The sequence below is a fragment of the Megalobrama amblycephala genome, linkage group LG4 (genome assembly GCF_018812025.1).
Source record: "Megalobrama amblycephala isolate DHTTF-2021 linkage group LG4, ASM1881202v1, whole genome shotgun sequence".
In the NCBI taxonomy this organism is placed as follows: domain Eukaryota; kingdom Metazoa; phylum Chordata; class Actinopteri; order Cypriniformes; family Xenocyprididae; genus Megalobrama; species Megalobrama amblycephala.
The window spans coordinates 1143203-1157991 of record NC_063047.1 but is presented as its reverse complement, the minus strand read 5'-3'; the positions used below and the strand labels follow the sequence as shown (position 1 = coordinate 1157991).

Sequence of the window (14789 nt, the reverse complement as noted above, 5' to 3'; positions counted from 1 at the left end):
ACATGTTAAATGTTACGGGAAGTCGAAAATGGTTATGTATAAATTATCATCTTTGTTGAGTGAGAGCGGGACTCTTATTTTGAAACTGTGGACTTGTGCAGAGGAGCATTGTGTGCCGGCACCCTCACAATAGCTGGAGATTCTGGATACACACGGACGTTGGCTCTGGTCTCCTCATTCTTTCCTGTTTTTACAGGTAATACTTGTACGACATCCAAGCAATATGCACACGAGTCATTTGTGTTAACTATGTGTATGTTTATTTTGCAAAAATTGTGTGTATATATATATATATATATATATATATATATATATATATATATATATATATATATATATATATATAATATGTGTGTGTGTTCCAGTTGATAAAGATAGTGAAAATGCGTAGATGATCCGCCATTTTGTGGATGCTGTTGTAGCAGACTTCAAGTGGTCGCTTCTAGACACCACAGAAACACAACCACACCACGGATGGGATGATGGATTTATTCCCCTTAATAAACAGTAGTGTGAGGCAATTAATATACGCACACACAATCAGGCCTCCTCTCTCATTCCTGCTTCTCAGTCCGCATACACTGTGCGTCTGAGCGCAAACGCTTAAAGGAGAAGCGATACAGAAATATTTAACAAGAGTAAATATAGTGCTTAATTATCTCACATAACATGACAGTGCAACCAACAGAATAGAAAATACATAACATTTGCAAGTTAGCATTCAAATATGCTGTAAACTCATAGAAATGCATATGTAACATACTATAAACTCTGAACTGCATCAAAATTTGATTGTTAATCACTGTTGTACAATAAAATTATTTTTTTTGCATGAACACACTGTGTCATTGCATGAAAATGTATCACGAAGCAGTTAGTATAGAAAGTCTAGTACACACTTAAGTATACATGCATTCTAAATAAACTCGCAAATAAATTCACATCATAAAATAAACATTTAAATTAATGATCAGATTGAAACAACATACCTTAAACAGTAGTGTGAGGCAATTAATATACGCACACACAATCAGGCCTACTCTCTCATTCCTGCATGGAAAAATACACGTGCAAACTTTTAACACGGATAAAAGTACTACTTTCAAAGAAAATGCGCTAATCACACGAATACAGGTTATGACAGAAACTCTTAACAGTGTTTTAACATCATAAATGTAGCGATTACACAATAAAGAGACAGTTAATGCAGGATTTATGTGAGAGAGAAAACTACCTGCTTCTCAGTCCGCATACACTGTGCGTCTGAGCGCAAACGCTTAAAGGAGAACGATACATTTCCCTTAGGTGTCTCACTAATTAAGGCCCCACCTACAACAATTGATAGGAACTCCCAACCGGAACCACTGGATATAGGACTTAATAAAAATTAATTTAATACAAGTTTTGCTGAAGTTAACTAAATTTACAAAACATTTCTCCTTGGACAAAAATATCAAATTAAATAGATGTCTCAGGTCAACCGGCTACATACTCCCCCCTTAACTTCACAAAACTTGTGCTATTACTTCTGTCAGTTCAATAAGGGAGCAAATAAGGCAAGTCATTTGTTACTGGCCACACCATTTCGTCATGCAACATACATGTTACCCGAACATCACGGGACAAAGAATGAAAGAAAGCTGATCAGACTCTCAGATATTCTTTTGCTCAAGAGGTGCCTTATACACCACTCAATTTGACTCAAATGACTTTTTTCTGCTTGCCTAATATTCTTATGACTATGCTCATGTAACTTGAAACCTCTTAAAATAAAAGGGACTTAGTAACATCTTTGACTGCATTGTGCTTTGTTCTCTGAGTCATGTTCTGAATCAGTCTATTTACAGGTCTAACTAACCTGCCAACCCGTGTTCGTACCTGGGTCACTACTTCAGACACATTAGGGGGTGCACTGGAAATGGACAAGGTGCTAATGGATCTTGGCTGCTCTTCAGCACCGAGCATTTCATCAACTGTATGTACACTGGCTTGAGAGTCTGTTGGATTTGATGGAATGTTTCGATGGTCTGAATGAGGGCATTTACTTTCAGACTCTGGGATCAAGTCATCTGATTTGCTCTCAGGCTTTCCAGGGTCCATCACACTCTCCTGTTCCTCTGGATCTCCTCTCCTTTCCACCAAATCATCTGTGCCAGGTAAGAAAGCCACCCATTCAGCAGTACGCTCTGTTTCAGGAAGGTCGTTCCCCAGTTCTGAACTCTGTGTCAAGGTTTCATCTGATGTCTCATTGCTGGTTAATGAGTCATCGTGGAAAGACTCATTTTCTCCTTCCTCAAGCGGCAGAAAGTTGGCATGCAACATAAGGTTACGGTGTACTACCTTCTCTTGACCCGTACTGGTATTCTTGACACGGTAAGTGTGGCATCTGGGGTCCTTAGAAACTACCACATAGGGCACAGATTCCCACTTATCAGCCAGTTTTCTCCAACCCCTTTCGCCCCTGTTTGGCTAGCAGCACTCTGTCTCCTTCCTCAATGTCACACCCCTTTATCTTCCTGTTGTAGAATTCAGCCTGTCGTTGCTGACTTGCACTGGCATTAACTTGAGCAAGGTTAAGAGCCTCCTTGAGATCATCTCTCATCTTTGCAACGTAGCTGCCATAGTCTGTGATGTCGTCATTCCTTCCAACACTGTGGAACATAACATCTATTGGCAGACGAGGGATCCTTCCATACATCAGGTAAAATGGTGCGTAACCTGTTGATTCATGAGCGATGCAGTTATATGTGAACGTCAGTGTCAGTAACATCTGAGGCCACTTTTGCTTAACTCTTGGGGGTAAGGCTCGTATCATACTGCTTAGTGTGCGATTAAACCGCTCAGTGTGTCCATTCCCCATAGGGTGATAGGCTGTCGTCCTCGACTTCTTGACACCGGCAAGCTGCATCAACTCCTGAATCAGTTCACTCTCGAAGTTCGCACCCTGATCAGCATGGATCCTCTCTGGGAACCCGTAGATGCAAAAGTATCTGTCCCACAGTTGGCGGGCTACTTGTTTGGCTGACTGATTGCTGCAAGCAAAGGCATGTGCCATCTTCGTAAAGTGGTCTGTGACCACTAGCACATCCCGCCCTTGCGATCCTCTGCAGACCAGAAGTCAATACACACCAACTCCAGAGGCCTGGTTGTCTTTACACTCTCGAGCGGTGCCCTCGCTTCTGGCTCAGGTGTCTTGCTTACTACGCAGCGCTTACAGCACTTAACATAATCTCTGACGTCTCGCTCCATGCCTACCCAGAAGAATCTTTCTCTGGTCAAGTGAAGTGTTCTGGCCTGGCCTTGGTGACCAGCATTGTCATGTACCCCCTGCAGGACTTGTTCGGTCAGTGAAGCTGGGACGATATATTGCCAACGTTTCTGTCCTGTTAGCTGATCTTTGCACACACGGTACAAAACTCCATCTGACAGTTTCAAATTTTCCCACTGTTTAACAGTTTTCAGGGTCTTCAGTGTCTCTTTTGTCCTCTCGCGTCTTGATGGCCTCCTGCCACGGGAGACATAGGAAAGAACTCGTGACAAAACAGGATCTTCTGACTGTTTATCCTGAAGCTCTTTCAGTGTAAATACTGGCAACGCGCTTTGACCAGCTGGAACCAAGTTGTGCACATCCTGAGCCAGCCAATGATGTACTTCTCCCTTCGGCCCTGCATTCCACTCTACCTGGCTCATCAGTATGGCCGACACTTCATCTGAGGAGAGTGAGGAACAATTTGGACCTTGGCCGGAGAATGGAGGCTCAACACTCTGACTTTTAGCACTGATCCAGAAGGCATGCTGTACTACATCTTCTTTAAAGTGATTGGCTTCCTCCAAAAGGGTTTTGTAAGGTTCTGTTACCAACCTCTGACTTGCACGTGCCCGGACAAAAGGTTGTCGGCTCATGGCATCCGCCACCACATTCTTGTTTCCGGGGATGTACTGGATACTAAAGTTGTATGGTGCCAACCTGGCGACCCACCTCTGCTCAAACGCATCGAGCTTCGGCTTCGTCAAGATGTAAGTTAATGGATTGTTATCCGTTAATACAGTGAAGGAATGGCCTTTCAGCCAGTGGCTGAATTTGTCGCAGACAGACCACTTTAAGGCCAGGAACTCCAGACGGTGAGCAGGGTAATTGCTTTGGGCACGTGTAAGGGCCTTACTGGCGAAAGCAACGGGACAAGCTCTAGTTTCGCCTTCCGGAACTTGAGAAAGTACAGCGCCCAATCCATCCAACGAGGCGTCTGTTGACAGGATGAACGGGCGGTTGAAGTCTGGGTGTGCAAGCACTACAGATTCCAAAAGGGCAGACTTTAGCTGATTGAAGGAGTCACGCTGTTCCCTCTTCCAGTCACTTGGGTTCAGCTTCCTAAATACAGATGGCTTTGCTCCATTATTCTTTTGTCCCTTCGGTGCTGCAGTCAGTGTGAATAAGGGCTTAGCTATGCTAGAGCAGTTTTGTATGAAACGCTGATAAAACATAACCATACCCAGAAACGACTTAATCTTTTTTTTAGATGGCGTAACTCCGTCTTCCATCATAAGATCCATCTCAGTTATTGCTGTGATAGCTTGTACTTTGTCAGGATCGGCTGTTACCCCTCTCTCATCAATCACGTGCCCAAGGAACCGTACAGTCCGACGTAACAGGTGGCACTTCTTTGGGGCAAGTTTTAGACCATGGGCTCTCAAGCGGCCGAACACCAGCTCAAGCCTCTCCAACGCCACTCTCTCATTTGGTGCAAATACTAGAAGGTCATCTAGGTAACAAAGAATGGTCAGAAAGTTCTGGTCCCCAAATATGCCCATCATGAGACGCATGAAACTTGCAGGACTGTTACACAATCCTTGAGGAAGCCTGTTAAATTCATAGAGCCCCATAGGTGTTGTGAAGGCTGTAAATTTATCTTCCTCAGCCATCTCTATATTGTAGAATCCTGAGGTAAGATCCATAGCACTGAATATGGCATTGCCGCCAAGCGCAGCTAGACAATCTGCCTGGTGTGGCAAGGGATGGGCGTCTTTAGTAGTACGGGCATTCAGCCACCGATAGTCGACACAAATGCGTAGATCTCCACTTTTCTTCCAGACGAGCACCAGCGGGGAGGCCCACTCGCTGGAGGATTTACGAATTATTTCAAGCTCCTCCATTTCTGAAAGAACATGTCTGAGCTTGTGGTAATGTGCTGGGGGCACACGTCGGTAAGGCAGTCTGAAGGGGCGATTATCTGCAAGATGTATTCGGTGAAAGAAATCCTTTGCTTTGCCACAATCGAGTTTATTCTTTGAGAACACATCCTCATATTTGCATATTAGCTGCACAAGTTGTTCCTTCCAGTGCTGTGACACTTCACAAGATTCTACATCAAGGTCGCTTAGACCGAGTCTACTCAGTCTACTATGGAGACTTAACTCAGGGGGCATACTGTCAACAACTGAGACGTGTGTCGTTTGGTGCATGACTTTCAGCTCATGACTGGTTGGATGCTGGGGACTGATGTCCAAGTCCTCCAGAGCTACACAAGGGAATACATCAGCCAACTTTGTATTCTTTCGCAAAGTTATGGGCTTGTCAGTAGCATTCAGCACCTTGACGGGGACCCATCTGTCATCACTCATGGATGCTACCACCCGCCCGATGACAATGTTCTTATGTGACTGTGACTTTGCAGGTTCAATGAGGACAGCACTTCCTTTGGAAACAGGTACGGTAGCAGGTAACCTGCCCCAAACGAGATGTTCTTGCTGTGGACACAGCACTACGGCTTGGGTAAGCTTAGCCGTTCCTATCTTGCTGGGCATCTCAGTCCCTGTGGATACCAGACAACATGTCTAAAAACTGCATAATGTCATCATTACCTGAACTTTCAGGTCGATTCAGGACACGCCAATACCCGTGTCTACTCTTCATCTGATTGATAATGTACTTGATAACATTAGTGCCCAAGATCATTTCATCTCGCTGACCAGGAACAACTAGAGTGGGAACACTAACTGCATGTCCGTACACTTCCATCTCAAGCTGGTAAATGCCCTCAGGCTGAATGCTGACACCACCACAACCAACAAGGACGATATCAGGGTGTGTTTCACTGGGTGCGAGCACAACTCCAGCACTCTTCAACTTGCGTACAGCCTCCCCATTCATGGTACAGGCCATGGACCCACTGTCAAGCAGTGTACGTAATGTAACCTGGGCCCCTGCAATGACAACATCAGTGTAAAATAGGCTGTCAGCTCTTTCCAACTTCATCACATTTTGATATAAGACACTCTTATAAGGAATTGCTTTGCAGCTTTCTTCATACAACAAAAGATCATCTTCATTGCTGAGGGTTTCATTCTTCCTGCTCACATCGTCCCCTCCCCAATGCGAGCAGGTTAGTTTTCCTGAGAATGTGACACGACGTTCGGCTGGGAAGCTGGTTCTGTAACATTAGGACAGTCTTTACGCTGATGTCCAACCCTCATGCAGATAAGGCACCGCCTTTCTCGCATGCAGTGTGAGCGAGTGGAGTGTGTTGTGTCCCCACAGACACGGCAAGACAGAATGCAAGCTCCCTGTGTTTGAAAGGGCCTCGAAGGATTGTGTACCGGCTGACTGGTTCGTTCCAGCACTCTCTCTAACATGCTGAGGACACGTTCTAATGCATCAGAATTGGGCAAGACTGGATCAACGGTCTTAGGATGGCTACTCGGAGTGAATGCGGCAGCATTGATGGTAGTGATTTCACCTTCCATGACTTCAACACTAGGGACTGCGGTAGCTGTCGATACTTGAAAGGTGCGGGGCTTAACTGTACTGGGAATTCTACGAGACTGACTTTCCCTCTGATGTTCATCAATAGCCTCCTGTATTTCTTCGACTGACCATTTGCTCATAGGTTTGCACTTAAACACGCTGGACAGTTCAGGGTCAGGACAGTTTCGTATGAACATCATGGCTATTTCTGCACTCATATTCTCCATGTTACCTCCACTACGTTCTAAATGGCTATTAGCTCGTTCAGCTGCAGAGTTCAATCTCACCCAGTAGTCTACGGGACTTTCTTAAGTTTTAGGCTGTGTTGCGTAGAAATCTGCCAATGGCAGAAGTGACACTGGGTGATCACTAAAGTAGTGTCTTAACATGTCATAAATCTTCTCGACACTAACTGGAGTAGAAGGAGCAGTGCTTTTTAGTCCCACTTTGATTATATTCTTAGCTCTTCCCAGGAGGTGACTCATGACTGTGTCGGCTTTCTCCGTTTCGGGGCAGCTGCTTTTCTGTAAGTACAGTTCCATGACAACTATCCACTCTTGGACTGTATACTTGTCACTCTCATCTCCTTTAACCCTCTGGAGTCTGAGGCTGATTTGGGGCCTGGAGAAGTTTTGACATACCCTGACATTTGTGCTTTTTTCAGTTGTTCATAAACATATTAATGACACAAGTGTCATTACACTGTATTCAGCACAAACTAGGCTACCATAATATGTGAGGAACATGTGTGTACATGTTTGTGTTTTTGAAGGAATAACGTTTATGCGTGGTTACTGAAAAAACAAAAAACTTAAGTCACTGATATAAGGCCAATAAAAGTATATTAAATCTGTGTTCACAAGACTTTTGGGTATTGAAGGTTGTAGACTAGAGTTTTTGCTTCAAAATTATGTAAAAATTATGCTGACTACTCTTTCATTTATAACAATATATTGATTTAGTTTTTGTAAGACACTTTTTGCCAAGAAACACGGTATGCGTGGAGGCGTGAATCACCATGAATAATGGCTCATTCTCACCTGTGAAGACAAAAGAATTGAATAGTAATGACCTGAAAAGACTTGCATATTAATGAGGCATTTCAGTCAGGTAGGCTGTGAAAAAAAACTTCTGTGATGTCTCAAGCTCATCATGGTATATGAAACATACAGAATTTTATTACAATATAAAATAATGGTTTTATATTATACTTTAAAAATATAATGTATTTCTGTGATGCAAAGAGTCTGAATATAGGCTTTTAGTTTAAAAGCATGCACATTTGGAGAAATATAGGATTCTCATATGTTTATGTCAATTTTCTATACAGAGGAGTTATTTTTTATTTAATATTCATTGTTATCTCTATGAGCGCTGGTGTTTGCAATTCATACTGCAGCCGGAGGGCGCTCTGTGCATTTTTAGTCCACAAATTCACCTAAGAAGAAGACGATATTCCATGAATGGTGTTTACCAATTCATACTACAGCCGGAGGGCGCTAAAGAAACAAAAACTCACCTAAAACTTATCAATAGAAGAAAACAAACAGGAATTTACTGCATGTCTTCCAGAGATCGCTAACCATGGCTTTTTCATCCAGATAAACACTTTTCAAGGCAATAAATACACGATTGAAATGATGAATGCATGTGTTGTCTCTGACTTTGCCTGTGAATAGCGCTGGCTCCGTGGGCGTGGCCGCATTAGTGGGTAATGAGCTGAATCACGGACTTCTGACATGGCTCTCTTTTCATACAGATTACATAAACACAGAATGTTTGTTTTCGATTTGACTTGCACAATTTAAAACCTGACATTTCAACGTTTTGTTAGACATAAGTATGATTTTTTTGTGATTAGTATTCACTAAGTTACACTTCATTTTCTGAGAACTATCAGATTGGACTTCGTTCAGAGGGAGAGGAGAGATCACGCATGTTATTTTTCTTTATTTTACAAAAAGCACAACATTTTGTTTTTACTCTGAGTGTATACAAATAAAAGGAGATATTCTATAGTTTCAATTGATGTATTACTTATGTCTCTATGACAAAAAATGACAGAGTATTTTAAGTCTGTTTTGCTGCAATGTGAAAAAAAACATGCAAAACGCGCCGGCGCGTTTTCAGACCTCAGAGTGTTAAACATAGGTGGTTCTTTGATGTCAGACCTCACTATGAAGTTGACTTTGGGGGACTCAGGTGGGAGCTCAGTCTTTGTTAATTCTGATGGACTTGTGGGTAATGTGTTGGCTACACATGGACTAGCTAGCAAATGGCTGATGATTGACTCCCCAATCTGACTACCCAGCTCTCCTATTAACTCTCGTAGCTGCTGTGTGACATTTAGGCTACCATCAGAAGGAGTGGAACATTTGGGCTGTACTAACTCAGGATGAGGATTTACTTCTGTCACTGACACGGTATTTGGGAATAACAGCTTTGGTAGGGTCCCTGTATTCTCTCTTATACTATACAGACCTCTACCCCTCCCAGCTAATGGAGTGAATATATCGAAAGTATCTCGACCTCTTCCAGCCATACTGTGTGGTAAAACAAATTGAATTCCAAATAAAAGAACACAAACTAATAAAATATGTAAATGTACAAAGGTTACAGATGTGGAAAACACTTAATGTAATATAGAAATTGAGAAACCACAGTCTCCAGAGGAATGTAAGTGTAAATGTCAACGTCCAATATGTGCAAATGTCCAAAACGCACGTGCGTGTAAAGTGTACGACTCAGTCTGGGATTATGTGGAACTTCACGGTAGATAGATGAAAGTGTGTGTGTGTGCAAATGATTGAATATCACTTGAAAATCCGCTGCACAGATCCTCTGGCCACGCGGTACAGCATCTACGCGTCACAGCACACTGCTTGACCCCGGCGATCGGCTGTGGCTGACCAAATGGATCCGGGTCACAGCACCAGTTAGATGTAGCAGACTTCAAGTGGTCGCTTCTAGACACCACAGAAATACAACCACACCACGGATGGGATTAGGGCTGCACGATTAATCGCATGCTATTCTCACGCGCATTTCGTCAGTAAAGCCGGTTCCCTGATTACCGCTAAATCGCCATCACCTGCTTTCAAATGAAGCGGCATTTAATAGACAGAGCCGTAGGTCACTGAAAAGCCACGCAATATCGCGTTCATATCGCAGATGAATCGCCTGCGATAATGAACGCGATATTGCGTGGCTTGTCCGTGAACTACGGCTCCGTCTATTAAAAGGCGCTCCGTTTAAAAACAGGTGATGGCGATTTAGCGGTAATCAGGGAACCGGCTTTACTGACGAAATGCGCGTGAGAACAGCATGCGATTAATCGTGCAGCCCTAGATGGGATGATGGATTTATTCCCCTTAAACAGTAGTGTGAGGCAATTAATATACGCACACACAATCAGGCCTACTCTCTCATTCCTGCTTCTCAGTCCGCATACACTGTGCGTCTGAGCGCAAACGCTTAAAGGAGAAGCGATACAGAAATATTTAACAAGAGTAAATATAGTGCTTAATTATCTCACATAACATGACAGTGCAACCAACAGAATAGAAAATACATAACATTTGTAAGTTAGCATTCAAATATGCTGTAAACTCATAGAAATGCATATGTAACGTACTATAAACTCTGAACTGCATCAAAATTTGATTGTTAATCACTGTTGTACAATAAAATTATTTTTTTTGCATGAACACACTGTGTCATTGCATGAAAATGTATCACGAAGCAGTTAGTATAGAAAGTCTAGTACACACTTAAGTATACATGCATTCTAAATAAACTCGCAAATAAATTCACATCATAAAATAAACATTTAAATTAATGATCAGATTGAAACAACATACCTTAAACAGTAGTGTGAGGCAATTAATATACGCACACACAATCAGGCCTACTCTCTCATTCCTGCATGGAAAAATACACGTGCAAACTTTTAACACGGATAAAAGTACTACTTTCAAAGAAAATGCGCTAATCACACGAATACAGGTTATGACAGAAACTCTTAACAGTGTTTTAACATCATAAATGTAGCGATTACACAATAAAGAGACAGTTAATGCAGGATTTATGTGAGAGAGAAAACTACCTGCTTCTCAGTCCGCATACACTGTGCGTCTGAGCGCAAACGCTTAAAGGAGAACGATACATTTCCCTTAGGTGTCTCACTAATTAAGGCCCCACCTACAACAATTGATAGGAACTCCCAACCGGAACCACTGGATATAGGACTTAATAAAAATTAATTTAATACAAGTTTTGCTGAAGTTAACTAAATTTACAAAACATTTCTCCTTGGACAAAAATATCAAATTAAATAGATGTCTCAGGTCAACCGGCTACACTGTGATGCTCGCGACATGCATTTTATGTGATTTATTCAGGCTCCAGTTACCAGGTTATGTTCATTATTTGTTTATTCTTATTATATTTGTTTGGTTATTTAGAGTTAATGTGTGTTAAAATTCAATGCCCTTCTCCAGTTGAGTTTCTTTAAACAGACATATCAATGCAAATGGATGCAACATTAATACATATATTTCCTGCTAATGCAGAAGCTCCCGTTCCACCACATCCCAAAGATGCTCTATTGGGTTGAGATCTGGTGACTGTGGGGGCCATTTTAGTACAGTGAACTCATTGTCATTTTCAAGAAACCAATTTGAAATGATTCGAGCTTTGTGACATGGTGCATTATCCTGCTGGAAGTAGCCATCAGAGGATGGGTACATGGTGGTCATAAAGGGATGGACGTGGTCAGAAACAATGCTCAGGTAGGGTGTGGCATTTAAACGATGCCCAATTGGTACTAAGAGGCCTAAAGTGTGCCAAAAAATCATGCCCCACACCATTACACCACCACCAGCAGCCTGCACAGTGGTAACAAGGCATGATGGATCCATCTTCTCATTCTGTTTACACCAAATTCTGACTCTACCATCTGAATGTCTCAACAGAAATCCAGACTCATCAGACCAGGCAACATTTTTCCAGTCTTCAACTGTCCAATTTTGGTGAGCTCGTGCAAATTGTAGCCTCTTTTTCCTATTTGTAGTGAAGATGAGTGGTATCCAGTGGGGTCTTCTGCTGTTGTAGCCCATCCGCCTCAAGGTTGTGCGTGTTGTGGCTTCACAAATGCTTTGCTGCATACCTCGGTTGTAACAAGTGGTTATTTCAGTCAAAGTTGCTCTTCTATCAGCTTGAATCAGTCGGCACATTCTCCTCTGACCTCTAGCATCAACAAGGCATTTTCGCCCACATGACTGCCGCATACTGGATGTTTTTCCCTTTTCACACCATTCTTTGTAAACCCTAGAAATGGTTGTGCGTGAAAATCCCAGTAACTGAGCAGATTGTGAAATACTCAGACCGGCCCGTCTGGCACCAACAACCATGCCACGCTCAAAATTGCTTAAATCACCTTTCTTTCCCATTCTGACATTCAGTTTGGAGTTCAGGAGATTGTCTTGACCAGGACCACACCCCTAAATGCATTGAAGCAACTGCCATGTGATTGGTTGATTAGATAATTGCATTAATGAGAAATTGAACAGGTGTTCCTAATAATCCTTTAGGTGAGTGTATATTACCAATTAAAACTATAGACAAAAAAAAAAAAAAAGAAACTAAAACTTTAACTAAAATTAAGTGTAAAACATAAAAATTACATCTAAATCAATTTAATTAAAAAAATAATAATAGATCTATGATATTAAAATAACACTGATGTCGATTTAAATGTGATGTTTTACTGTTTTAAAGCTGTTTTACAACAAAGCAAGCGTAACAAGTTTCTTACGGCTCGTTGATGATCCTTATAATGTTCAGACCAGCGATGGTTCCTGCGTCTTTGGTGGCCTGGCGCTGGGAGTCGTCGAAATGAGCGGGCACAGTGACCACAGCATGTGTGACCTTTAAAAAGAATAGAAGTGAATTAGATGGAGTTTCACTGCGACGCAACTGACAGCAGCTGTTGGCCTCAATGTTTTCTGTGTGTTGAAACCAAAACTTTACCTTCTGTCCCAGGTAAGCCTCTGCAGTTTCCTTCATCTTAGTTAGAATCATTGCAGAGATTTCCTCTGGGGCAAAAGTCCTAATTTGGCCTGATCCAATATTCAGCTGGATGTGAGGCTTGTTGTTCTTCTCAATAACCTGGAAGAGACAAAGCAGGTGTTTAACATTCCCCATTGAAGACAAACAGATCCGGAGCTCTGGCACAAATTAATACAGGTTCACAGATGGGTGTACCTTAAAGGGAAAGTATTTAATGTCCTGCTGCACGGTGGATTCGCCCCATGTGCGGCCGATCAACCGCTTGACATTAAAGACTGTGTTCTCAGGGTTGGAGGTCAGCTGGTTCTTCGCAGCGTCTCCAATGAGACGCTCTCCTTCAGCAGTGAAAGCCACATATGATGGAGTGATGCGGTTTCCCTGGTCATTCGGGATGATCTCAACACGACCGTTCTTGAACACTCCAACACTGATGAAAAAAGAAAACGGTATAAGTACTCAGTAATAATGATTATTATAAAGTATAAGAGAGAAATTATATATAAAAAAAAAAAAAAAAAAAAAAATATATATATATATATATATATATATATATATATATATATATATATATATATATATATATATAAAAATATATAATATTATAAGCTGAGCATGTATGCATGTAGGTACACTATATTGCCACACATATTTTGTTCTTTTTTAAATAAAAAAATATAAAAAAAGTTATATATACAAAGTTTTATACATGTATATATTTTTATTAAATATATTATTTTATAATTATATATTTTGCTCTAGCTAAAAATATTTAAATTTTATACTGAAAAATTGTATATTCTTTAAATAAAAAATATAAAAAGATACATTTTTATTAAGTTTTGTTTATATATATAATTTTGTTATATTGAAAATTATATATATATTTTTTTTTTAAATAAAAAAATATTGTAACAGAAGGGAGTCCACTGGAGGCGAGTGTAGTTAGAACCCAAGTGCAGTTTAATGATAACAATCCATAACATGAACAGGAACAAAAACACAGATGTGACTTGACATGGCTTGGCTTGACTCACCGACAGCAGGGTTACATTAACTCAATACACAACAAAGGAACATGGGTAAGACAATGGCTTTAAATACAAGTGAAAACATGACAAAGACAACTAATGAGCAAATGACACAAGGAACATGAGAACCAATAACAGAACAGAACTGAAAACCACATGACTATAAACAACCAGGGGTGCGTTTCCCGAAAGCATCGTTGGTGAACTATGGTCGTAAGTCCCATTGAACTCTATTGGTAACGACGGAACTTACGACCATAGTTCGCTTTGGGAAACGCACCCTAGAACATGACACATGGACTAAGGGAAAACAGGAGGAGCAAGGGAAGCATGAAACAAACAAGCAACATAAATCAACTACAAAATAAAAGACATGAAATCAAAAACATAAACACAATACCAAAACACCCGTGACAAATATAAAAAATAAATATATTAAATATTATAGATATAAAATACAAATATGTAAAATATGTATAAAATGTGTATATATTTGTATTTTATTTCTATTTATATATTTATTTATTTATGTATATATATATATATAAATAATTTTGTTGTAGTTACATTAAACGTAAATTAACGTAAATTAATTATATATATATATATATATATATATATATATATATATATATATATATATATATATATATATATATATATATATATATAATATACTTTTTTTTTTTCTTGTTTTAAAAGTCAATTTTAATGGCCCTGCTTATGAAATCAAATTCATTCTCACCAGGAGTAGATCGTTCCGAGGTCTATTCCAACCACTGTCCCAACACTTTCCTCCTGCTCATCCTCTTCAGCAAACTCGCTCTTGAATTCTCTAACACGGATGAAAAAAGAATACAGCACAAGTAAACAATAATAGAGAAATTATCTATAGCTGAGCATGTACACATGTAGGTATATACACTGTATTGCCAAAAGTATTGGGACAC

The 14789-nt window shown here is 40.6% G+C and overlaps 1 pseudogene; it reads right to left on the bottom strand.

Annotated features, from left to right (window-relative positions):
• LOC125266232 overlaps nucleotides 1–13070 on the bottom strand; it is a 125307-nt pseudogene extending 112237 nt beyond the window's left edge.
• Between the last annotated feature and the right edge of the window lie 1719 nt (nucleotides 13071–14789).